Here is a 25,540-nt window from a genome sequence, read left to right on the forward strand (position 1 = left end):
ATAACCATGACGATTTGATAACAAAGAAGGACAGCTGATTATGATACAATTTTACGTAGCTTTTAATCACATTCTATTTGAACAGTTCTTATTTTGCGTTGCAAATACATGGCATGCACATGCACAAGGTCATTTAGAAAAGAAAAAAACATGCAATGTGGGCTACTTTCACACCTATCGCATTCACTGAAGTAGATACAAGATGTCTTAGCATCCCCACTTGTAGTTTTATTACATGTCTTGTGTGTAAAATATCAACCCCACAACACGATATTGAATAATGGACGATATTGAAAGTGCAGGTCTCCTTAAACGATTCCATTGACAGTCGCTTTAAACTCAACTCACTCGATCACGTTCTAGAAACATGTTGACATTTTGGGGTAAAAATAAGTCCACTACACTACGAAACATATTGAAATGTGTTGGGTAAAAAAAGGTCCACTACACTACGAAACATATTGACATTTTGGGGTAAAAATAGGTCCACTACACTACGAAACATGTTGACATTTTGGGGTAAAATTAGGTCCACTACACTACGAAACATATTGACATTTTGGGGTAAAAATAGGTCCACTACACTACGAAACATGTTGACATTTTGGGGTAAAATTAGGTCCACTACACTACGAAACATATTGACATTTTGGGGTAAAAATAGGTCCACTACACTACGAAACATGTTGACATTTTGGGGTAAAATTAGGTCCACTACACTACGAAACATGTTGACATTTTGGGGTAAAAAAAGGTCCACTACAATACAAAACATGTTGACATTTTTGGGTAAAAATAGTTCCTTATTATCCCATGCTTGTATTCAGAATCTAGTATTAAGGGTCTCGTGGTTGCTGTGTATGATCTCAATGACTGTGGGCTATTTTCTAGTGGTAATAATAGATTAGCTGGCCCAGGTTCACCTGGATACATGGTGCTGTGACACAACCGGAATGAAAATGAATGTGACGTAAAACAACAGTCATATTTCGGATCAGTATGCGTTTCAGTTAACAGGGTTTAAGGGTCGCTCACTCTTTTAAGTGTTCTTTCATCAACCCAACCCATCTAGTCTCTAAAGATAGTGCCTCGGCACTGTAGCTCACCTGAATATGTAGTCAACAATTTAAAATAGCAACAAAGACAGCACTTAACAGAAAATGCTGTCAGCATGATATTTTAATGTTCTGCAGGATTCTTAAGTCTAAACAACCTACCTCAGTCTGGCAAATATTTCAGAGGGGAAGTTTACAGAGCCACATATGCATTTTGTGAGAATTTAATAGCGCCGTCCAAAAACAAGGTCAATGTTTTAGATAGTGCAGTACAGTATATGATGGTAGTGGTTAGTATCAAATACAAAAATACAGTGGTGATACATTCATTGATAATAATACAGTAAAATACGGTTATAACGAACTACTTATTTTAGTTCGTTATAACCGTAGTTCGTTATAAGCATATATACAACATAACTACAGCAAATAGTCGGCACCAAAAAAGTAAGTTCGTTATATCCGTCAGTTCGTTATAAGCGTGTTCGTTATTACCGTAGTTTACTGTATATATTCCCCCAGAAGAGACAGCCGAAAGGTTCCCAGACGGGCCTTGGCGGGAATTCAGCGAGTATTAGTGATCGAAACACGATAGCTTGTCCTGATGTCATGAAAAGTGTGAGAGAAACACACCCTTATCCCCTTATATACAGCTAGACTAGCTACTCAAAATTTCTACGCAGTGCTCACGCAACTCAAGAGAGATTTACACAAGTTGACATATAACTTTCAAGTTTGCCATGTTTCGGTGACATAAAATAAACCAATATGGTCAACTTCAGATCATAATGTGTTCTTGATATGTTTTAGTGAATGGTGAGAAAGTTATATTCTTTCCATAAGTTCAATTTGAAATGTGACTGGAAGAAATAATCTCAGCTCCCTTTCATGAAGAACAAACTCAGTCTCTAAATTTAAGAAATGGCACAATCAAATAGAAAATCATTTGAGACTAGTATCCAAACCTTTAAACTGTTTGGGGTTTTTTGGTCAGTATTTGGTATTTAAAACTTAACACTGCTTGTTCTTAATAAATGATGTAACAATCAGTGAGTGAGTGCGAATGAAATTCAATCCTCTTTGAATTTTCTTTCCACGCTTGTACGAAGATTTGATGGACATTAATCAGTTTTAATATCTTCCAAGGCCTCCATTTCTAACGAATCGTGTCCTTGCGCAATATAAAATCAATAAAAAAAATGTTGTCAACTGTCTTGAAGTAATATATTATTAATTCAGTTAAATGTAGGCTGAAGTTTGTCCCTTGCTCTATAAAAGGAGAGGATTTTCAATAATTTGACACAACACTATCTTGTCTGGATACTGGTAAGTACTCAGTACTCGTAACTACTATTATATTATACATATGATATTGTTATGTGTGGATCGCTGCATCTCTTTGTGGATGGGTGATCAAGGCCCTGCAACTTTGTTAAATGAGATAACTTTGCTTCATACAAATAATTACTATATACAATAATTACACTGTTGCAGTGTCCTTTCTCCTTTAAACAACATCAGACTGAATGTCAGAACATGTTGTTACTGTTGTAACCAAGGCTGTTAATCATATCAAAGCTATGACATTTTGTTAATTGTAATAATTATGAATAAGACCCCCCCATCCCCCAACCCCCACACCCCACCCCAGATCCACTCCGACCTTTAACTGATGACGAGCAAAGAATGCATCTGGTTGTCTTCGCACAAAAAGAAACCCTAACCGATTGAGATGCATGTCACCACATTTGTAAACTGATCACGATAAACTGTTTTGTTAATAATTACTCTTCGTTTCCCTCAGTAATCGTCAGGATGAAGAACCTGTTCGCTGTTTTGTTGGTGGCATTGGTGTTGGCTCTTTCCCAGGCCCACTTTTACAGGCCCAAGGGCGGCTATGGCGGTTATGGCGGTTATGGCGGTTATGGCGGATATGGCGGTGGAGATATTGAATTTGATGCACCTTACCCCCAAAAACCTTATGGATCGCGCTATTATGGCTACTAGGTACAAGGTATGTTATGACATATTTTCTAAATCTTGTCTGTCTCACAGTACTCTGGTAACAAGATTCAGAATGATAACGGATATTGTATGGAACACGCATTCAATGTTTTTGACGAATTATCAATCGATCTGTGTGTATTCTACTCATGAAGCAAATCACATATCTTGGAGATTTGACTGTATCATTCGAATAATGTTAACCTCTGTATGCTAACGGAACAATGGAAAATGCATATATTCTGAAATTATATGTGCATCTGTCAGTATTGTTGTTGGAACTTTATAAGAAGCACAGTTTTCTGTTAGTATACATCATTCATGGGTCATTCCTGAAAATACCTTGAATATATTTTTGCCACTGCTTTAACAATTTTTCTTTTTTTCAAATACCAAGGTGCATTTTCTCTTATTCACATATTCATTAGGTATCTACGTTTTCCACATTAAGCTGCATGCAATCAGAACGTGATATCAGTCCCGGACGTCCTACAACAGTGTCATCACGTCACTGTTAACTGTGATTCTTTCTTATGCTTATATCACATAAATCAGTTATATCTAAGACGTTACATAGATATGCATTTAAAACTTTATCTCTTATGTTTCAGAGTTTGTGAACCCAAACCTGGAACGTATCACAGAGACAAATGAACACTGATTCGCAATGATCAGTTGAACAATAAATCTTTCCAACATTTCCATGCGTTTTATTATTGTATCGGCTGTATGTAGAGCTATCTACCTAATTTGGAAATATAGAATAAGGAAGGCTCAAGTGATCGTGCATTTTCTGATTACGTTACAATCTTAGCTTTGGGGGAAGTTTGAAGAAGGGGCTACCCAAAAATTCAGTAGAGGAAATGAGCTGGCTTTATCAATATTCTGGCCATTGTCGAACAAGGTTCAACAAAACAGGCTCATCACAGTGTACGGTAGTTGGGAATCGAACACTAGACTTTTGCCTGACAGGGCAACGCTTTTAGCGCCAGGCTATCTCACACGCTTTGTAGATCCCGTATTGCGACAAATTGTAGCTGAAACAATAGCTGGTCTCCACCCGGGAGTCAGGCTTTCATCCGGTCACTCATCCATCCTTGCTTTTGCAGGTGAATACTTGACTTGCCTTTCCATGTTGTTTGTGATGGGTGCCACCACTTGGCCAGGATAAGGTCACCCTTTCCTCAACACCTGGTATCATCACTATTGGATAGAGATTCACAAACATATACTTTTTATGAAGTCGGAACCGTACAATGGACTCTGCTTTCTTATGCAAAGTAAAAGGATTTTGTCACTTTTATTCGATTATCAGAGTTCAACACAAATGTATTCAACCTTATTACCCACAGGTGGTAAGATACTAAATCCGTACGTCACACGTGTGTCGTACAAGGTTGACCTTGTTTTATTCGTTTTGATTGGATAACCGTGACCTCTGTCACACCGGGACTACTTTTTTCATTCATAAAAAAATGCGAGACGTCATTCATTTTGCAACTACAAGGCAGAACTGAAGCAATCTCATGTGAGCGAGAGATATTAACAAACACTTTATTAAACCAAACAAGATAGTCACACACATCAAATTCGGTTTGCACTCTATATAAGTTATGCATTGAGCTTCCACAGACATTATATAATCGAGCTATATCCATTTACAATGTACGACTACCGTTCAATAGATCGAGGGTCCCAATGAGCGTGACGCACCCGACTACTTTCGCAACTTCCAACTTCATTTAACGTCAAGGGATAAGCGTGTCAGTTTAAACTATCTGGACAGATATCTAGACTTACTTGGGATGATCCGGTTGTGCCATCAGTGTCCTCTTCGAAGCGTATTTTGTGGCACTGTTTCGGGGTTTGTTTGTTCACAACTGCACAACCAGATCACTCAAAGTGAACATTTCCGATACAAATCATTCGAAAACTCCGTAGAAGTGTGCCTGATTTCTGATTATGTGGCCCAAAATATCCCAAAGGTGAACAATAACATTCCCTATCTCTAGCATTAAACGCTGAGTAGATCACGGTTGTCTTTTCTTATTCCGGTGGTGACCTTGCCCTTCGTTCGAAGCTGTCACTGGCATGCGCAGACTTGAGCGTGTTGATTTTCACGTCTTCAGTAAAGGGTGGTACAGTAAACTTGAATGTCTTTGGCGAACACTGTGATTTCCCTCTTCCAAAATGGTACGGACATGATATAAATTCAGCTGATAGATCAAGGAAACCGAACCATTTTGAATGCACAGACGGGACCCCGGCAGTTCGAGTGTCCGATATTCAAAGCGCGGCGCTAATGTGACTTTTCAAATTTTCTTATTGGTGTCCTACGTCCTAAGAACATGGCGCTTGAATTCTCATAAGTTGAAGAAATTCTTCCAAAAGGATCTTGAGCGTCGATGCTGTTTTCAAACACAACTGTATACGCAGGCGCAACAGGGCTGATGTTCAAAAACAGGAGGCAGTTAGGCTGTTTAGTGAAATTGGTATAGAGCCTGGGCCATGCACCGGTAGGGATACTTGGACTGTTTTCAGTGATTACCTGGCACCGGAATACCAGCTGAAAGTATATTCTCAAGAAGTCTACAAAAAGTTTTTGTTCAAGAGTGCAGTGGAAAACCCCTCTAAGATCATTCACCTTTACCACCACAGTAGCCACTATGATGTGATTACATTCATGGCAGCTTTTACCGGTTACAGTGAATATTGTGAAGATTGCGACGTTGGCTTCAATAACAAAGAAGACCATCGCTGTACCAGGGAATTTAGATGTTATCAATGTAGACGTCCTGGCTATTGTGGTAAAGGTGAAAATGAAGGCATTCCATGTCTCAATTGCAGGAGGTGGTTTCCAACAACTTATTGTTACCAGCGACATCAAGAGATGTATACGAGCAAAGCTGGTATTCCAACCAGTACTTGTCAATCCCTACATCGTTGTACCAACTGCAATCAAGAACACAATGCCTATGCACATACCTGTTCCGAACTGTAAGGAAGCCTTAACCCCAAAACACCTGTGCTACATTACGCCCATAAAGGAAGACCAAGGTACTACATCAAACACTGAAGATCCTGCCCATGAAAAACCAAAGTTTATATTTTATTACTTTGAATGTCAACAGGAGACGGGAGTGCATGTCCCGAACTTGTGTGTAGTACAGCTTTGATGTGGCAGGTGTATTGGGGACAAATCTACCAATCTGTGTGTCCTTGGAGAAAGGAAGATGAGGGGCCTTCAAGAACGAAAGTATTTCGAGGAGACAACACTTTGGAGGACATGGGAGGGTGGCTTCTAACCCTTGTTGACCAGAAACGAAGCAAGAAGAGGAAGAGGGATGCTCCAAACTCGGCTTTACAGGAAGCCTTAAATGTCTTGGAGGATGATGATAAGGAAGACGAAGATGAAGTATTGGTCATAGCTCACAATTATCGAGGATATGATGGCCATCTGCTGCTACAATATTTCAACAAACACATTGTGGTTGCTCCACAGATTGTACTCAGAGGCCAGCAGATACTGATGATGAAAGTGGGACGATTGACATTCAAAGATTCTTTGAACTTTCTCAGCATGCAATTGAAATCATTTCCAAAGACATTTGGGCTCTCTGAACTGTCAAAACGATACTTCCCTCATTTCTTCAACACAACAGTCAACAAGAATTATGTAGGAGCCTATCCTTCCATGGACACCTATGGACCCGACAGTATGTCCTCGGGCGAACGGGAAACTTTGATCAAATGGTACGAAGAGAAAGTTTCCTCCAATGCCATATTCAACATGTCTGAGGATATACTGTCCTACTGCCAAAGTGATGTCGATATTCTTAGAAGAGGATCTGCTGCTTTCCGTGATATATTCATCGGGCAAAACAACGTGGATCCATTCCTAGAGGCAACAACCCTTCCTATGGCGTGTATGCTTGTATTCAGACAAAACTACCTGGATCCTCAAACCATTGCCATCATACCACCTCATGGATACAGACCGGGGAGACACTACTCAATACAGTGTCTCCAATGGTTAAGATGATTAATGCATGAGGATCAAGATCTCAAAATATAGCATGCACGCAATGGAGGGGAAGCAAAGTTTCTTTTCTCGGATGGTTCTCGTTACAGTGTTGATGGCTACGACAGGAAAAGCAAGACTGTCTTTGAATTCATGGGCTGTTTCTGGCATGGCTTCACAAAGTGCTACAAGGCTGTACGGTGTGAACCACATCCCACCCTGGGAACAACCATGAAAGACCTGTATAAAAAAATACTGTATCGCCTTGCTTTGCTGAGCCAACACAAAGACGTGGAGAAAATTGTCCAGATATTGGAATGTGAATTCAAAAGACACTCAGAAAACAAACCCAGAGTTGAAAGGATTCCTATCCACCTTTGAATACCTGACAGATCCCTTGGATCCTCGCGATGCATTCTTTTGAGGAAGAACCAACGCCACAAAAATGCATTATACCGCCCAAGAAGATGAAGAAATAAAATATGTAGATGTATGTTCCTTGTATCCATACATTTCCAAGTACGGAAAATTCCCCCTAGGTCACCCTAAGGTTGTGGATCATCCCCATGTGTCGCAATTTAATCATCTAGAAGGGCTCATCCGGTGTCGCATTCTTCAACCATCTCAACTGTACCATCCCTTATTACCCTACAGAGCTGGTGGGACACTAATGATCCCTCTGTGCAGAACATGTACAGATGGTCAGATGGATGGGGACTGTCGTCATACGGATGAGGAACGAGCATGGGTGGGAACCTACACAACCACTGAGGTGCAAATAGCCGTACGCGAATGTGGATACAGGGTTCTACACATATTCGAGGCCTGGCATTTCGATAATTTTCCCGAATATAGCAGAAGTACTCATCAAGGAGGATTATTTGCCAAGTACGTAGACAACTTTTTAAAAATTAAACAAGAAGCCAGTGGCCTACCTGAAGGATGTACCGACCCTCAAAATTACGTCCATCAGATATATCAGAAAGAGGGAGTTACACTCGATGTCAACCGGATAATGAAGAATCCGCTGACATTGGCAAAAGGATGTTTGAATAACCACTGGGGCAAGTTTGGGCAAAGGCTAGGTTTTGGAAAAGCCAGCTATGTGACAGAGCCAGACCTATTCTTTGCCATGTTGAGAGACGAGCGGCATGAAGTCAAAGATGTCCTCATTGTCAACGAAAACATGCCGTTCGTCTCCACTGAACCAAGGAAAGACTTCCACAGTTCGCATCCTGCCTCCAATGTCGTCATCGCTGCCTGGGTTACAACACAAGCCCGTCTCAAATTATACAGGTAAGCTATTGCATTTATTAAAATTGCTATTTAGATTATAAATTTGTAATAATTTGGTTTCAATATGAATTAATCATACGGATATTTACATGTCATCTTTCTACTTTGTCCAGAGCTACATGATGCCACTTGAGCGGAGGGTGCTGTACTTTGACACGGATAGTATCATTTACGTCCACAAGGCTAGTGGCTGGAATCCACCTTTAGGTGATACTTTGGGCGACCTGACCGATGAGCTGGATGGCAACAGTATATCAACGTTCGTGTCAGGTGGCCCAAAGAACTATGCCTACAAATTGGTCCGACCTACTAAAGGCGGGACAAGGACAGTATGCAAGGTTAGGGAGCTCACGCTGAACTACCGTGCAAGCCAGCAAGTCAACTTTGACAGCGTGAAAGAACTCATATGCGGCAGACAGGAGGAGTCAATCAGCGTGGACTACCCTAACCTCATCGTACGCACAGGATTCCATCAGGGCAACCAGTTGTTGTCTGTCAGCACAGCCAAGAAATACAGGATGGTGTACACAAAGAGACGTGTGCTGTACGGTGACAATGGATTGCCCTGTGAAACCCTACCATATGGATGGAAGACATGGCCGTGATAGACTAGGATAGACTGTGATAGACTGAGATAGACTGTGTGAAAGACACACTGAAATCGGCCGTGCCACACCTCAACGTTGGTGTGTGGGTGACAACATGTTTCATTACTTGAACATGGCTAAGATGGCACGACGTACTGCAATTTAAATTTGAAATAAAATGAATGAACGGAACGCCTATTTTTATGTTTTTATTGATTTGCTGCGTCAGTCGTTAACACACGGAAAATGTACATAAAACTCCCATAAAGTGTTGAGAAGATCTCGCCACTGGATAGCGTTTTGTATATTATCACGGTTGTTGATTAGCAGAACACCAAGTTCTTTGCGGATTAATTTTATAATCTTTTGTGCCTGCCCGAGTTTGTTGATATCGACGTCTTCTATGGTCAGTATACTATGAGTATTACTCGTCTTAAGATTACTAGATCTTTGTTTGAAAGCGTGCATGTGATTTCCGTATCTTTAATGTATATAAGCAAGCTGGGAAGGACCCGATGTGGGTGAGTGAGTGAGTGAGTTAATATTTAAAGTCACAGCGGCAATATTTAAGCCATATAGTGACTAAATCAAGTTATATATTAATACATATAGACAATAAAATCTGTCGACAAAGGACAGTAAAAACACTAGACTCTCACAGATGTAGATTTAAAACTAGCAGATCATAATACAATTCATAACAATTCAGAACAGTACATAATAAAAATGGGCTATAGATCACCAATAACCAAAGGTAGGTCACCATACTAGGTACAATGGGAACTTACGATACCTCTGCTACCTACATGGTAACCCAGCAGGATTTACACCATCACTCTGGCTACTGGTGATTGTCGGTACGTTTAAGCCAAATCAATTAAAAACAAAAAGAATTCTATGATTAAAAACATGGAAAAATGAAAAATACTTTGAATGAAATAGGACTTATGTACCCTCTCAGGGGGACAATTATTTTACGTTACTTCAACCCCCTTTGAAGGTACAGCCACTTACAGTCACAGTTATATAATCATTTTACCAAATTAAATCACATACTTTTTACAATACATTTGATCAAAATTTATCTATTAATTCAATTTCTTTAAAAAAAGCAATAATTAAATGAGTACTTACATTAAAAAGATCCTTCATAGATGAACCTGGAAATAATTATCCCTTGTGATTGAAAAATAATCTCCAGCAATGCCATACAGTGCCTTAGAAATGGCAAAAGGATTTAATTTTAACGGTGTACCATCAGTGTCGGAAACCACTAAAAATCTAGACCAACTACCAGAAGAACATTTCAGGGTGGTAGTCTCCTCATCCGAGGAATATTCCAAAGAACGTTTTTTTTTCTTTGGTTGAGCCATTTTGAGTTTGTGAAAGGTTCACCATCCCAGCTCCCCACCCACCATGGAGTATCACAGGGACAATGCTATACGCCAGTGGATCTCCAACTGGCGGCACCAAGGATACTGGAATGGTATACTCAAGCAGACAAATTACGTAAAACTTAATGTAGTCCACCGGATAGGCCCATGAGCCACCGCCTTCTGGGCATAAGACTCTAGGCATATGAAAGATTTCACAATCAAAATATCAAGTTCTGTTACATAAACAATTTGTCGAGACCTAAGACCTAGGCGAAGTAAGGGTCAAAGTGGTGTATTGGGCAAAGGAACGCTATTCCTGGAACCAGTGCCCACAACCACCAGACTCCCGTCCTCCGCCGACACAGGGGCGCAACCCACGGCAAACGGGTTGCCCAATTTGGTCGCCTTTTACGATCAGCAATGGGGTGCTGTGGACAAATTCTACCCCGAGCCCACACGGGGAAAGAGCTATTAGCATTACCCAGCACTCACCGCGAGGAGGTTGCTTTCACGAGTGCCACCCGATGTGGGATTCTGAGTATTAATCGGCTTAAGACTTTGAAAGCGTGGATGTACTCCAGGTATCTTAATCCGATGACGATAAGATACTGGGATGCGGGATAATGCTCCTTTGGAAGAGCGGGTTTGCTTTATTTCAACGCCTTGCTGAGTATTTCACACCAGTGTTAAGAAAACATGTCCGACTTGTTGACCGTAAGATAGCGGTGGTCGTTCGAAATGAATCCCTGGGTAGTATTAAGGATTAACTTCTCTAAGGGTCCGACTGCAGTGACCCGTCAGTAGGTTAGCTGATCGCTGATTGGTTAAAACGTAGCTGACGTATTCTATTCCCACGCCTTGGATAAAATAATCATTCCAAGTGTGACTGCAGCGCTGAAAGGATGTCTATTACAGATACCAATTGACATTGATTCCTATGACTGCAATGTATATTTCGACACTGACTCGTTGGATATACCTGCCAGACCCAATATGAAGTATATGCAAGATCGGTTGGATACATTTATTCGACGGCCTATACAGATGAAGCAAACTCCCCTGGATCTGGCAATGAGTGGATTCTTCTACACCGGAACTAACGATCGGGTACAGTGCTTTCATTGCGGAGTTAAATTGTATCGTTGGAAAAGTACTGATAGTCCCGTCACAGGACACAGGCGATATTCACCTAACTGCTCGTATATGAAGATGGTATTTAGAAACGTATAACTCCGGTATACGCTTCAATTCAAAGGTCCTTATAAGGACCAACCAAATAAAACGAAAGAAAACTTGAATACATGATTCGTCTTGATTATCCTGTATGCGATGTATTTTGCATGTAAGAAACACGCCATTACATTAAGTATTTAGCAAAGACATTCTTCGATTTAATAAACGTCACAAATACAGCCAAACAAATACCTTCATCTTATACATGCATTCGTCAATTTATACACCATGATCAAACTAGCATACATGTCCGACTATATGTGTCGAGACTGTCATGAACATGAACATGTACGACATCTGTCTCTATTACTACGAAACTCTCTCGAAGCCCATGTCCGCTATTCACAAATACAGCCATTTTATAAATACATTCGTTAATTTGTACACAATGATCAAACTATTATTGCTCATGAAGGGTATACAGCATAAATGTCCGGCCATTAAGTAGCGAGACAGTCATTTTTTAACATGTACGACGCCTGTCTCTATTACTAAGTGACTTTCTCGATACCCATGTCCGCCATTTTCCAGTCTCTCACACATCTGACCGCCAGACGTCATTTCTTACACGAGACGCCATTTTATCACTCCATTCTCATTAAACAGGTAGACACACTAAATCGGAAATTCTATGACGTCACTTCCATCTTCATTCCCAGAATACACTTCCGGTTATGACGTCTCTTCCTGTCTTCACTATTACCAATAATCCTCATGCTACGTCACTTCCGGTTATGTCGTCACTTCCGGTTGAATAAGCCTGGTATACTACTCGGGTGGCCCAGTCGTCTGTTCGCCGTGCAGAGTTGCGTCCCCTGGACATGCCAGAAACCTATGATTGTGGGTTCGAATCCTCAATCACCTCGATTATGTTTCTAGGTTTGTCAGCACCATACCCGTGCTCGTGGGTTTCACCGAAGTGGTAAACGTCTGAGACCTGCATCACTTCGGGCTTTCCTCCCACATTAAGCTGACACGCCGCGATATAACTGGAATAATATTAAAAGCGGCGTTAAACCAAACTCACTCACTCACCTTCTTATCCGGTATATTTGCTTGAGGCCATGGCTCGTATTATTGTGGGTTCGTCTTGTTGACGATTCCTTGTTTGACAGCATCAGTCTGTGGGCTTCACAAAGTAGTTAACATCTAAAGCCTGCATCAGTCGGTGTTATGTGTAATAACCATGACGATTTGATAACAAAGAAGGACAGCTGATTATGATACAATTTTACGTAGCTCTTAATCACATTCTATTTGAACAGTTCTTATTTTGCGTTGCAAATACATGGCATGCACATGCACAAGGTCATTTAGAAAAGAAAAAAAACATGCAATGTGGGATACTTTCACACCTATCGCATTCACTGAAGTAGATACAAGATGTCTTAGCATCCCCACTGGTAGTTTTATTACATGTCTTGTGTGTAACATATCAACCCCACAACACGATATTGAATAATGGACGATATTGAAAGTGCAGGTCTCCTTAAACGATTCCATTAACATTCGCTTTAAACTCAACTCACTCATTAAGTGAGTGAGTGAGTGAATTCATATTTTACGTCACATCGGCAATATTTCAGCCATATCGTGACGAGAAGTTATACCTTAATAATACATTTATTTAGACTTAATAAAAACCTGTCATTGATGGACAGTATAATAACTAGAATATCACAGATTGGATTCAAAACCAGTTGAGAACATTTAAAAGCAGAAAGTATAAGTTAATGACACAATATAAGAATGGGGCAGAGATCGTCAGTAACTTAAGGGAGATTACCATACCAGGGACCATGGGGACTTACAGTACCTTTGCTTTCTGCATGGACCCCGGCAGAATTTATATCATCCCTTCAGTCACTGGAGATTGTGTACCAGTTGAGCCAAATATTAAAATGACGACTATACTACGTTTAAAAGTCTGGCATTCATAAAAATACTTTGAATGATGTGGAACGTACATACCCTCTTAGAGTGGCAATACGTTTATGCTACTTCAACCCCCCTCGAGGGTACAGCCACTAACTAGCCTTAATTAGCATTACTAATTAAAAAGTTAATACATTAAGTACAGCAACATTTATGAATAATTTCTATTTCTTTTAAAAAGCATAATATAAATTAGAATTAACATTACTAAATAGGGCCTTGACTGTTTTTACACTGTAATATTTATCCCTTGTGATTGTAAAATCAACAAAGCCACTTCCTCGTTGATAGCATCCATGTAAAATTTGGCAGTAATACATTTAGGCAAGACGCGGGCATCTGCATGGGCACCAATTGTGCTCTCCTACTTGCTTATCCGTTTTTCTTGTTTTGTATCCATATGAATTGGAATGTCTGCTCGGATTGTCAAAAGTTTAACTTAAGCTTCAGATATATCGACGATCTGTTATTGTTCAATAGCCAGTTCCCTTTTATTGATTTACTTCAGTGAAACCGCCTTTTCAACTCTCCCTCTTTTCAACTGCGATCAGTCGCAGACGCGAGACGGGTGCGGTCCGCAGTACTCAGTGAAGCACTTGACACTGATCAATTCAATCCCCGAAAATAATTATAAGCGCCACGTAAAATCATTCACTCTCGAGAGAGACCCCAATCCGTGTGACCCAGGTCGTGACTGGCGGGTCGTGTGTGCATCGAGGCATCCGTCTTACTATCCTCGCATACCCTATTTTCGAACAGGTAAGTGAGTGAGTGAGTGAGTTAAAATTTTACATCGCATCGGCAATATTGCAGCCATATTGCGATGAAAACAAGTTAATTATGATTAAATATCCGTCGACAAAGGACAGTAAAACAGTAAGTCATGTATCACAGTTAAGGTATAAAACAAACCAATTCACAATAAAAACAAAGAATTCTTCAGTAGATTTGGTACAAGTTAAAACTGGGCTACATACCTCTGGCAACCAAAGCTAGACCACCTAACTGGGGATCATGTCGAATAGGTAAGATGACATGTCAGCTTGTCATTTGGACTAGATTCGCTTAAGTGAGTGAGTTAAAATTTAACGTCACATCGGCAGTATTTCAGCCATATCGTGACGAGAAGTACATTAATAATACACATATTTAGACAATATTAAAATGCTGTCATCGATCGACAGTACAATAACTAGATTATCACCGAGTCTATTTAAAACTAGTTGAGAATATATAAAAGTCATAAGTATAAGTGAACAACACAATATAAAAATGGGCTAGAGATCGTCAGTAACTAAAGGGAGATCACCATACTAGGGACCATGGGGACTTACAGTGCCTTTGCTTCCTGCATGGACAGATTCGCTTGAAAGTGTACACGTATGGTGCACGTGCTGTCATCGAAGGCCAACGGAGAACCAGCGATAGCATCAATGAATAAAGATATGTTGTCATGCACCTCACTGTCGCAGTTGTCGAAGCATATCAAAGGTAGTGCGCAACAGCTCTGTTCGGGTAGGGGAGATGATCACTCACTCTCAGTGATACAGCTTGAATAAGATATGAGGTACAACATTACAAGGTCAGTGTGTGATAAAGCTCTATATTACGCCAAAAGCTAAAGTTTATTCTTACAAAATATAGACCGGTTAACTTTAGAGAAATGAAATATACATTTTCCCTAAACATTTTAGCTCTTTTAAAAACAAAATGAACAATTTGCTTGGGTTATCTGCATTACGAAACGTGACTAAACCTCAGGATGTGACAATCGATTGGTTAAAACATGTGCCGATTAAGTCCCTCTCATTTCATTTTAAAAAACTTTTCAGAGAAACAAAATGGCACCCTCCTTCAGTCAAAATCAAGGCGGGGAAGAATGACTGTTTCCATCCTGTAGATGATAGTCCACTGACCTCTCCTGTTACTGTTGACAACTGGCCTCGATTATTGGTGATTCTGCTTTGGGTGGCAACCCTTTAAAGCTGAATCCATTTGCACTTGAGAAAGCAATATACGGCATAGCTGGAGGTGTTGCAAATGGCAAAAGACTGGGTGCTTATTGATATTTCACTTGAGTCGCTTATCAATGTTCCAGTTGAGATGTCAGCACATAGCTCTTTGAATAGTAGCAGGGGAATCGTACAGACCTATACAGACATTTCCCTTCAATACCCTACGAAAAGAGGGTCAATTTCCCATCAATATATTTATGTATGAACATTATCTCAAAAAGTATATGTTATACATTTTGCGTGCATGGGGGATGGGATTAAGATAGAATGCAATTGTTTTGCTTTTTCTCATAACTAAATGTGACAGATCTCACAGGATCATAACCTTGTGATCATGTTAAAGTTATACTTAACAGTTTCGAAGAACTGAAAAAATAGCAACTGAATTAAATTGGAAAGTGAGAGAAGAAATTAGTGGTCAATGTTTTTACATAAAAACCTCTCTGTAGAATAAAGAACAGTTGCTATTTTCGAACTTGTCGGAATCCGATTTCAAAAACCTCCAAATCTGTTAAAGCATATAATGTAAAAATGCGAACAAAACAATGAACACGCACCAAAGCATTATTTATGGACTTAATAATCAGCTTATACCATGCCATGCGGGCACTTTTTCTTTTGTTACTTACACTACCATGCGAAAATATTCCACACAAATTACACGTGAGCTACGCAGAAAGTATGTAACGTTTCAAGTTTCATTCATTACTAAGTCTACTGCAGTTTGCTTCCACGTGTGGATGCAAGTAATACTTGTCTCCTCAGTTATCAGGTTCATAATGTTTAACCTCGTCACGATATGGCTGAATTATTGCCGATGTGACGTTAAATATTAACTCACTCACTCACTCATAATGTTTAACACAGGTAGTATATTGAAACTTGTTGTACGTATATGGAAGCATACCCAAAGGATGCAGAACACATTTTACTCGTCAGTCCACGACTGAAATAAGTCAAACAACTATGTAGAGTCCATGCAGTATCGTATTCTTGCACAGCAAGGCTGTTGAGTACAACCAGCCCCGATTAAAATTCAATTTGCTTCTCCATTACCTTCTATACAGTTATTTAGACACTATTATGTTGTTTACTTAACCTCATTTCTCATGTCAGTGACTGATTTCAAACCGCTTGTTTTGGTGTAACCCATCCAGTGTCCCCAACCCTCGTGTATCATAAAACACTTTAATGTTTCGCCCTCGTGATCTAGCATTATAACATTTCAGAGCCCTACCACCATCTCATACACAAACATGTCTTATACATGTTACAAGTACATATTTCCCAAACAGGACCGTTTAGCCTATATGTAGCAGTAAGTTCATAGTCCAGTTACCTGACTTACTGACAGTAACATCAGCAAATAAGATGACTATTAATAACAAAAATATATTATATCCAATGACTTTTTCCCATCTGTCACAACATCAGTCACACTGACACCGCGGTAGACTGGAAACAGTTATGTGCAACGATTAGATAACTCCTACCGACAGGGTGGGGTTGTGGTTTAAAGCGAAACGGACAACACTGTCTTTTGCCTAATAAATGCTGGGCGGCGTCTTTGATCTTGCCTCCAACCATGCATGTAGTAGAAGTAAACGATGATCAGGATGGCCTGGAAGTAAAGAGGATTCATAGCAAGACACCAATTCATCTGTCATGATGTTTTGGTTTATTTAAGTGTGCCCAGTGTATCCGCTATTAATTAGAATGTTTCACATCTACAAAAAAAATATATACAGGCTAGGTATTTGCAAATCAAACAATAAGGTTTTTACCCATAACAAATATATATCATATAATGGGTTGGTTTCTCGGCAGGATAAAGCCAACGGATAAAAACGATATCCGTTGGGGTCATATGCGGATAGAGATGCAAATATCAAAGGTCAAGTAGGGACTACTTCCAGTGTTATAAACAAACATGGCGTCGCCCTTGTCATTCGGCAATCGAGTCAGAATTAACCATCGGGAATCTGGATAAACTACAGAGATAATTGCCATCATTATCAAAAGAACAGTCTAATATACTTAAAATCAGTGTCGTCGCTAAGACATTTTATAATTTGGGGCATCTTTGGAGATGTAAATTTCGAAAAAGATTTGCGAGGGCTCTAGGCCTAGCCAAGCGGGATCAGTAGCCATATCTGTGCTTGTAGACCTCTGCGTCTTGAAACCTTTTCCACAAATTAAAATAGTTGGATTTGGCCGAAATATGTTTTAATTGTTACCTTCTTTCGTTTTGTCGCTGTGTGTACATCTGATTGCACTTCTTAACGTTTTGATAGGACAGGCCGACAGTCAACAACGTCTGAACGTGGCCATGACCTCTCATAGACTAGGGTTAGAGTAGCTTCCCTTTGACAAAGGGCAGTTACTCTAGCGGACAGACCGATGGATTGCCGCGAAATGCAAGTAAAAACAATTGTTGTTTTGCGTATATGTTGCTTCGCCACTGTATAAGAAACAGATTTCAGTTGGAATTATATTGGCTACTGTCACTGTCCGACTGACACATCACTTACCCTGTGACGTAGTAAATACTAATACGCGCATTCCAGGAAAACTCGCAATTTTAGGTAATGTTTGTGAGAGAGGGAGAGCGATTAAAGAATGACATTATATGATAAAGAGGTTATCACGCTTGTGTGTTTGAGGATATTTACCATCCTCAAACACACAAGCGTGATAACCTCTATGTATTTACTTAAATGCGTTTATCAACACATGTATAACGCTTATTCACCCTTGGTGTGGCAGATTGAAATTGAACATTATGATAGCGTCCGCAGGTATTATTGGGGTCATAGCACATGCCTTTAGTTGCTTGTGAAGATCATAGATAAGTATATTTAAGTTACATGGCAGCAGAGTAGATTATTATATTGTGTTAAAAAAAACGTAGATTATTAACACACTTATTTTTGTACAATCTAACAAACTAGAATTTAAAGACATTTGGCTATTATGATGACATCTAGGTAAGAATTCATATCTATTGCTAAAATCCACGAGCATAAGTTTGGTGCTGTCAAACCTAAAAACATAATCAGGGCGGCCAGTTTTGACTTACACTTGGCCCCACAAGATAAAAATGAGAGCTGTCTCTCGCACGGTTATGGGTGATGATGTATTTGATAATATTACTGGGGAATGTTTAAATTAGTTAATGCCATTTACTCCAACGTTCTGTCAGTCGTCTCAACAAAAACATGACTTTGGTCACATACTCACTGTATGTAGTTGTATTTAGTTGTTAATCGGTGACATTCATTATACTGCGGTCCGAATTTATCAGCATATGCATCTCGTGTTGTAAGCTTAACTGATTTGTTTACACAATACAAATTCTAGTTGATAATGAACTACTGAGGTATTCAAACACATGTATTATTAGAACATATACATTTAAACTTACTCACAGACAGTATATATTTGGCGAGAGAGTAGGACAATTCCCAGCTCGGACAATACCTCACACTGATATTTCCCCACACTGAATATTTGTTTAATCTATAATACAGTTATATTTACAATTTGACAAACTATAATTATAGGAATATTAAAATTCATAATGACTTGTCAATTCAGCGATAAGTTGTCACAGATAAACGCTGATTCTAACAAAGCATCCTCGTCTGAGACACAGACAGACAAACAACAATTTTTATTCACAGATGTTTGTCCTCACCTTGCCACCACACCGAAGGAGGGGACTAACAGTTTCTGCCTAAAACGCTCACAGTAGTTTGTGAGTGAACTCAACTGAGGATTTTACGAGTATCCACCAAAACCACTTAACAAGTAATCATTGAGAATGGTATAAATATACTGGGAACTTCATTAAAATGGCAAATGCACCTTGGATTGTCTTGTTCATTCCCAACAATCGTGGTGGCCGTAGTCCCGTATATCAAGGTTTTTAAGTACCGAGTGAAACGAAGACGCGTCGTCCACATACACTGGAAATGCTGAATACTGCATGTCCAGGCTCCGCCAACACCTCAAATGATCCTATCACGACCACGAACCTTGCGCATAACCTTTGTTGTTGTTGTTGTTGTTGCAATTTCGGCTGACCTGTGCCTCTTTGGTGTGTGCGTGGGGTACACATATACGTCATCATGAAAATTTGTACCCCGTTTGGTCCTGTTAAAAAAACATAAATAAAACTTGAAAATTCAAACTCTTAGTGATTTAACAAGAAACATCTAAACTTAACAAACAGTTGGTAAAATTATGCCAACACAAACAAACATAATTTTGAAATATGACAAATATACTGGAGAATCAGTGGAAATCTATCATCCTTGGTGTAACCATTATAGTTACCGATCTTTTGCAGAGATAAAAAATAGATACCATATTTCTTTTGCTGTATTATTGTAAAACTAATATTCAGTTCTGCTTAGAAAAGAAAAAGAATCTCAGTTTAATATCACCACGTTTTAAACATTAAGTGATTTCAAGGGACCTAAGTTCGGGTGTTTTCATAAATTTAAGTGTTTATGTGAGTTAGAGATGTAATTACAATGGCACAAGACATGTTTTACCCATTAACCCTATCTTCACAGTTATCACTTGCTGACTTGTGATAACACCAAGGACATAATAAGTAATACTAAAAACATTTAGCTTCATCTAACCCTAAGTTAGAATGTTTTTTTTATAATAATACAAATTTAAGTGTTAATATGATTAAAGAGTTGTAATTCCAATGTCACAAGACATGTCTAACCATTGCCCATTCTAAGTTGATAATTGCTGACTTGTGGTAACACCAAGGACATATTAAATTACACCAAGGTCATTTTGTCATGATTTAGGTTACACCAAGGACAGTTACACCCAAGACATATTTGCATTCAATATGAAATAAAAATACAACTGACTGCTCCCTGTACAGTAGCCGACAACAGTCATTACAAGTGCAACTCTTCTATAATGCATGTAAGGATGTTTTGTAAATGAAATAGTTTTCTTTATAAAAAAAGTTACACCAAGGACATTGAACTTTCATATGGTGATGCTTGGTGTTACCTTTTTCCAGTTTGAATAACCTTACTTCAGTTGACTCAAAAACAATTTTCTCCTTGGAAGACAGGAATTGATATGATAAGAGAGCATTGAATTTCATTTACCTTCTTTCTATTTAAAGATAGATAAATCTTACACCTAATTAAACAAATGGTTACACCAAGGACAGGAACCTTTTAGACAGGCATGCTTTGGTTATTTTTCATTATTTAAAGATAGAAACATAGAGGAAACTGATGTTTATTTTAAAGATTCTAATCCCATTAGTAAAATAACATGTATATGACATAAAATCTGAAATATGTTCTGATGTTAATGTTTCTAATTGTAGTGCTTCTAGTAAAGTGTCTGTTGCTACACCTGTGGCTAGCATTAGGGCTTTGTATTGTATTCTGTCGAGGTGTCTCAAGACAGTATTTGATGCTGAGTGAAAGGCCTCACAACCATAGTCTATTTTTGATTTGATGAGTGATTTGTTGAGGCTTTTTAAAGGGATGGACTTATAATGCTGCCTTGTAGCGTACCATTGTCCAATGACAAAGGATCAGATTGATTGTTCCTTTTTTAGCTGATAGCGACCTGTCCTGCACGAAGCTGTCTATGAAGTTTGCTATGTTCCCTTCTACTCCATTGCGTGTTAGTTGTGTGAAGGAGTTCGTTATAAATCACCATGTTGAAGGCTGTCGATAACCATTGTCATGACATTGTCCATTTTATATCATTGATCTGTGGAAATGTAAAGCCAATAAAATAAATGAGACGCTGTCTATCACTCAATCAGCAGGAGAAGCAACCCAGACAGGGAATGCATGAACCGGTTGAGTGACTTCTTTCTATCAGCGTGACAGGGTACCCAGAGAGACAGAAAGCATAAAAAATCCTAAAGATAGCCTATCTACATGGTATAATTATCCACAAACAATTTCCTCTGATAATAAACTCATACCTTTGATATCCCCAAGGAGCAATAAATCAGAGACCCTAGTGCGATTCTGTCTACGTGGTAACACCGGGTGATTATTCATTTCCAATATTCTCATGTAATTAAATGTGTTTGCAGTGGAGACACGTATTCTCAGAAATTACTGTGGTTAGCTCAGAGATATACTTATCAAGACTGAGTTATTTATTCCAGAGAAGGGGCTTTTGTATGTATGAATTTCACATTTCAGGTTTTTTTTCTGATGACATAAAGCAGCACAAGAGCCTACCTCTTCTTAAGGCATTATAATACTCTTTTCATGGTTTATGTTCACATGTATAAGAACAAACAAAGTTATAATGTGATAATGCTGTTTTCTCGTTAAATATATAGTATATATTAGTGTCACAATCTTTTTCCATATCTAACATACATAGTATACATTATTTGATAGCATACAGGACACGTCTATTGCATGATAGTATTTAATATGACTACTCTTACAAACTCTGAATGGCTCCAATTCAAAACAATTGTCACCACAGTTATTTAATGAGAGTGATGCTCGACAAAATTTGAATGTAATGCTTCTGTTGAAAATAAACTAAGTATGTCGCTCATGGGAGCTGTTTTGATCTATGTTCAACTCCATTTTCTTGTTTTGCACCACGCTGTGCTATTTGATCTGTTTACGAAAACTGTTTACCTGTGCATGAAATCATGCTAATACGCTCATAGCTATGCATAACTCACACTTTTTAGTCCCTTTATATGGCCTAGTTTAATGGTGCAAATTAAAAAGAGGTTCTTGATTCGAATAAAGTAGGTTAAAGTTTGTTCTATTAGGTTCTATAAAAGGAGAGAAATGCGCAGTTTTCAACATATCTCTATCTTGTCTGCAAACTGGTAAGTATCAGCTATGTTATATTCATCCTCCTAATTCATAAAATACACCCCTGTGAATGCCTGCCAGAAATGGAGCTTGTCATATGTGTATTGCCACATCACGTTCTTATAGGCGCCGCAAGTTTCTAAGCAGATTTGACTTCCCATTTAATTCCGACAAAATGACATATTTAATTTTCTTATTACCATGCATGTGAAGTTCATCTTAGTGGTAACCGTCTATGTTTTGCACCATTGTGGATTTTCCATATAATTGCTTACATGCGGCAATGTTGTGATATAACTACAGGAGTATGTGCATTGTTGTTGAAGTTATAACTTCTATGCACAGGAAAAGACGTTAAAAGATGCTACTTGTTGTTACCCTGTCTGGCGCTCGGCATTTAAGGGGCTCAAACAAGGACTGGTCGGCTCGGAGTCAGTATACTGTGTCTGAGTGGGGTATTCATGTTAAACTGCGGCATGGTATCTCAGTGAGCTAGCCCTATCAATCGGCATCAGTCCGGACAAGTACAAGCAGCCACACAAACACACACACGTACATGCACGTCGCTATATAAGTGCAATGATCTTGGACGCGACGTTAAACCCCATTTCACCTCACCTCACCTCACACTGCACCATGCACTGCAAGATGACCCTGGAAGGACCTCAAGTCAAATATGCCAAAAGCCATGAAGTCAGAATGTTTGGTAACTGTAGGTTTTCCAAAAAAAGACCGAGATGCTCATGTGCAATTTCAGAGGAATAAGTTGTGTTTAATGACGTGCAAGAATACACTGAATCACTATCAACGGAAACTACAACACAACTTTCCTTCTTATTAATGGAAACGTGAATACCAAACCAAACCGTTATTTCTCATTATAGGTACATTAGGGGACGAGTATAGAATGCTTATCATACCCAAATATTCCCTTTTGTCACCAAATGTGTTGTTTTGTTAATGATAACTTTTCGTTTCTTTTAGTGAAAATCAGGATGAAACATCTGTTTGCTGTAGTGTTGGTCGCATTGGTGTTGGCTGTTGCACAGGCCTCCTATCAGCATGGAAAGGGTTATCGTGGTTATAACAAATATGACTACCCCACCCAGAAGTATGAATATGGCAGATATGATTACCCCAACGGGAAGTATGACTACGGTTACAACAAATATGATAACCCCAACGGGAGGTATGACTATGGCAAATATGAGAACCCCTACAAGAAGTACTACTAGGTATGTATCAAATTATGTGTCATTTCTGACGTTTAACGTTTATTCAGTGGAATCAGTGAGTGATATCAAACTTCCATAAAGGTACCCTTTTATCATGGTATGGGGGGACTGTCTGCGTAGTTTTGTGGCTAGAACGTCTACACGGAGAGGGGAACGTCAGTTGTTCGATCCTCTGGCCGCGTCACACCAACATACGTTAACCTGTTGCTTCCCTACCTTGTGTTCGGCATTTGTGCTGGCTTTCGGGTTGATCAGCTCGTCTCAGGGTATAGTCCACACTAATACCCATTTTAATGTGCTAGCCTACTGAGATACCATGTCGCAGTTTTCGCATGAATCACTTAGACACAGTATACTGAATGTTAGCCCACCAGTCCTTGCTTTATCGACCCGTGAACATTCCAGGGTAGAATAGGTCTTCAGCAACCCATGCTTGCCGTAAAAGGTGACTATGCTTGTCGTAAAAGGCGACTGACGGGATCGGGTGGTCATGCTCGCTGACTTGGTTGATGCATGTCATTAATCCCACATGCGTGGATCGATGCTCATGATATTAATCACTGGATTGTCTGGTCCAGACTCGATTATTTACAGACCGCCGTCATATAGCTGGAATATTGCTGAGTGCGGCGTTAAACAACAAACCAACCAACCAACCTTGCTTTATCCCCTTAATGTGAGGTGAGGTGAGGTGAAATGGGGTTTAACGTCGCGTCCAAGACTATTGCACTTATATAGCGACGTGCATGCACGTGTAAGTATGTGTGTGGCTGCTTGTACTAGTCCGCACTGATGCCGATTGATAGGGCTAGCTCACTGAGATACCATGCCGCAGTTTAACATGAATACCAAACTCAGACAAAGTATACTTACTCCGAGCCGACCAGTCCTTGTTTTAGCCCCTTAATGCCGAGCGCCAGACAGGGTAACAACAAGTACCGTCTTTTAACGTCTTTTGGTATGACGTGGTCGGGGATCGAACCCCGGACCTCCCGCTCTCCGGACGGACACTCTACCATTAGACCACGGAGGCGGTCTATCCCCTTAATGACATGCACCAGGCATTGTAACAACATGGTTTGAACCGACGACCTTCCTCTCTCCGGGCAGACGCCCTGTTCAATTGACCACGGCGGCGGTTGAGCACTTCAAATTTATTGTGCATGTCGCAAAATAAAATACGCTGTTAAAACTCTTTCAATTACCTTGTTACTTCACACGTCTTTTTTAATTACGCCAACTATCATTTTGTTATGTTCTTATGTTATATTTTAAATTGATATTTGAACCTACATTTTATATTGTGTCTTATTTTCTAAGGTTAACATACATTTTATATTTCGAGAGAGAGATGTTCTGTGAGTTTTGATCTGTTGTCAATATCCAGCAAGCACCTAGAAATCTACGACATTGTATCCGTATATATAGGCTATAAATTATACTGGCAGGTAGCAATTAATCAAAACATAAAATCCTTAGTTAGAAACTGAGTGTTAGGGTGCATGTTTAAAGACTGCTATGATATCAAACATCACTGAACTGTGCAGCGTGCATTCTCTTTATTGCCTACATCAGAAAATCGGCGATACACGAGACGTCACCCAGATATGGACATAAAGTATATACCTCTTCTTATTTTTCAGTGTTCTTCATTGAAGGAATGTACATGCTGAAGAATATCCGATGAACAATAAATCACCACAGCATTTATCCGTTTTCAGTTGTCTCTATGATTAGGTGCACGCTTACCATTCACATGTTTACCATTAATTTGGATATATGGAATTGGAATGGCCCTTCAATGTAAGACAAGGCATTTGCGTCCACGACGTCCACATGTCATCTCACAACTTCATTTAACTTAGAGTAACTAAGCTAATACTTAACGCAATATTTCAGCCATATCGTGACGAGAAGTTATATAGA

The 25,540-nt window shown here is 39.4% G+C and overlaps 2 long non-coding RNA genes across 2 annotated transcripts; both read left to right on the top strand.

The window, feature by feature from the left end:
* Positions 1-2,322: 2,322 nt before the first annotated feature.
* On the top strand, positions 2,323-3,759 carry LOC125374584. Its single transcript, XR_007218679.1, has 3 exons — positions 2,323-2,381; positions 2,860-3,069; positions 3,671-3,759. It is a non-coding gene; the product is annotated as an uncharacterized LOC125374584 (long non-coding RNA).
* An 18,596-nt stretch (positions 3,760-22,355) lies between these two features.
* LOC124142852 lies at positions 22,356-25,324 on the top strand. The gene is made up of 3 exons (XR_006862217.2): positions 22,356-22,393; positions 23,364-23,614; positions 25,258-25,324. It is a non-coding gene; the product is annotated as an uncharacterized LOC124142852 (long non-coding RNA).
* The last annotated feature ends 216 nt before the right edge of the window (positions 25,325-25,540 follow it).

The sequence above is a fragment of the Haliotis rufescens genome, unplaced genomic scaffold (genome assembly GCF_023055435.1).
Source record: "Haliotis rufescens isolate VD_foot unplaced genomic scaffold, xgHalRufe1.0.p SCAF_59, whole genome shotgun sequence".
In the NCBI taxonomy this organism is placed as follows: domain Eukaryota; kingdom Metazoa; phylum Mollusca; class Gastropoda; order Lepetellida; family Haliotidae; genus Haliotis; species Haliotis rufescens.